Genomic DNA, 2,442 nt, shown 5'->3' with positions numbered 1-2,442 from the left:
GAAAAGAAAAAAAAAAAAGTAATATATAGAGATATATAAAAGATAAGAAAAAATAATTAAAAGATTCTGAGAGGGGAGAAAAAAGGGATAGGGTGCGCACAGGGGTGTCCGGATGGAAAAAGCTCCGTTCCCCCAAAGCGGATCCCACGAGCAGATGGATGGGTTACCAAAAATTTGCTAAAAGGAAAGAAGGGAAAAATAATGAAAAATAAAGAAAAATAATGAAAAAATGTAAAATCCGGTGCCATGCAGCAGGATGCTGGCTTCAGTCTTAGGGGGGAGGGCGACGCGCTCAGTGCAAAAGCGACCCCCAAAAAGCAAGAAGACAACAATTAAAAACCATTTCTCGTTATGAAAGAAAGCAGCAGCGCTTCTCGCAGCCCTCGCCCCGCGCCGCGTTTGGGGGCTTCGTTCCGCACCGCTCCGCTCCGCGCCCCGGGACCCCCCGAACCCCTCCGCTCCGCGCCGCCGCGCGCCGCTCCGCGCCCGCGCGCCGCCACCCCGCCGCGCCCCCACGTCACACCGCCACCCGCCGCCACGTGACCCGCGGGCCGGACGCGACCACTCGGGGCGTGGAAAAAGGGGGGGCGCGGAAGGGAGCGCGGAGCAGCGGGGGTCTCTCCGCCGCCGCCGCCCTCACGGCCCGGCGGAACCCCCCGCGCTGAGCCCGAGCGAAGCTCGACGGGGGGCTGTCGGGGCGCGGGGGCGCGGCGGTGACGGCGGAAGCGCGGTAGGGGAGGTCCTCGTCCCTCCCCGCGCTGGTGGCGGTGGTAGAGTCTGCAGCTCAAATTCCGAGAATTGGGCTCTGTTGATTCTTAGAACTGGGGTTCTTAGAAGTGGTGATGCAAGGAGTTTCTAGGAAAGCCCGGAGACCAGGTGATTGCTGCTTCTATTGCCGCGGCCGATTTTACCCTTTAATTCTCTCTCTCTCTCTCTCTCTCTCTCTCTTTTTTTTTTTTTTTTTCCTCTCTTTTTTTCCCTCCTCTTTCTCCCTCCTCTCTCCCTCCGCTCCTGGCGCTGAGCCGCCCCTATATATTTCTTCCCATTCCCCCCCGTTCCCGCGGCAGGTGCCCCGACGGCGCTCGGATATATTAAAAAAAAAAAAAAAAAAAGCAACAGCGACAACAAAAAAAACCCAACCCAAACAATCTCCATCCTTCCATCCTCCCCCCCGCTCCCCCTTTTTTTTTTTACCACTCGCTCCGTGGCCCTAATTAACTAACCGACCCCCGGCTCTCCCCTCTATCCACGATGCGAGAGAAGCGCTGCCCCGTGCCTCCCGAGGCCGTGCCCGCACCGCGCTGTCCCGCTCCGCCGCTCCGTCCCCGCAGCGCCGGCAGCGCGGCCGCCCCGCACCTGCAGCCTTCGGGCGGGCGCAGCGCGGAGCCGCTCCCGCAGCCCGTTCTGCTCGGGGCCGCTTTGCGCTCCCGGGGCCGCTTTCCTCTCTCGGGCTGTGTTTTATATTTTTATTCTCTTCATTTTTATCTCCCTTTCTCCTCTCTTTCTCTCTCTCTCCCCCCCCCCGCGCTGTCGTTCTTTTCCACCGCGCGAAGCCGCCCCGCAGCCTCCTCCCGGGGCCTTTTCCGCATGGTTTCCATTCCCTTTTGCTTTTATATTTTTATTACTATGATGATTGCGTTCTCTCCGCGTTTCGATTGTTGTTATTCCGTCCCCGATGCGGCTGCGATTTTTGCAACCTGTGGCGGGGCCGCGCCGCGATCTGTCAAGCCCCGAGCGAGGAGCGGGCGCTGATGGAGGAGAGTTGCGGCATTTCCCGGCCCGGGGAAGGGGGGAGCCCGCGGGGAGGCCCGGCCCGACCGCCGCACGTCCTCTCCCTCCCGCCGGCCTCGGGGCCGATGAACCGCGCTGGCTTCGACGGGGAACCGGGGTGGCTGTGAATAAAGCGCGGTGCGACGCTTGGGAACGGGAGAGGAGGGAGGAAAGTGCGTGAAGCGACTCTGAAAATAGCACGCAGCGCTCAAAATAAGAACGACGTTTGGGAACGGGGGGGGAAAAAGTGCGTGAAGCGACTCTGAGTGTAGCGCTCAGGGCTCAGAGTCGGGATCGTAGTAACAAAACCGCGGGGAGGTCCGCGCGGAGCGCAGCCGCGCACGGAGCGGGGATCCCGGCAGCGCTGCGTCGGGGTTCGGGGCAGCCCCCGGTGCCCCCAGCGCGGCCCTTCCCCTGTGTTTACTACCGCGGCGCGTTTGGCGTGGGGACAGAGCTCGTAAATCTGCCGCCGGGAGCCGCGCGGTTGGCCCCCGGCCACGCGCTATTCCTGGAGCGGCCGCGCAACCTCCGCGCTTGGCCCCGCTGCGCAGCCCCTCCCCCCCCCCCCCCCCCCCCGCCAAAAAAAAAAAAAAAATGCAAAACAGGGGTGTGCGAAAAGAAAATGCCACATTATCATTATTATTATTATTTAGCGGGATTTTTTTTTTTTCC

General features: G+C 60.4%; 1 protein-coding gene across 1 annotated transcript in view; it reads left to right on the top strand.

Annotated features, from left to right (window-relative positions):
* The first annotated feature begins 804 nt into the window (after window positions 1–804).
* Window positions 805–2,442, top strand: part of BCL6 (BCL6 transcription repressor) — a 16,052-nt gene continuing 14,414 nt past the window's right edge. The window contains exon 1 of the mRNA XM_042878288.1: window positions 805–876. The gene's annotated coding sequence lies outside the window, so the exon portion shown is untranslated. The remainder of the gene's footprint in view (window positions 877–2,442) is intronic.

The sequence above is a fragment of the Lagopus leucura genome, unplaced genomic scaffold (genome assembly GCF_019238085.1).
Source record: "Lagopus leucura isolate 7727_CA_CO unplaced genomic scaffold, USGS_WTPT01 Super-Scaffold_100021, whole genome shotgun sequence".
NCBI lineage: Eukaryota > Metazoa > Chordata > Aves > Galliformes > Phasianidae > Lagopus > Lagopus leucura.
Note: the sequence above shows the minus strand (reverse complement) of the source record. Positions and strands in the feature narration are given on the sequence as shown.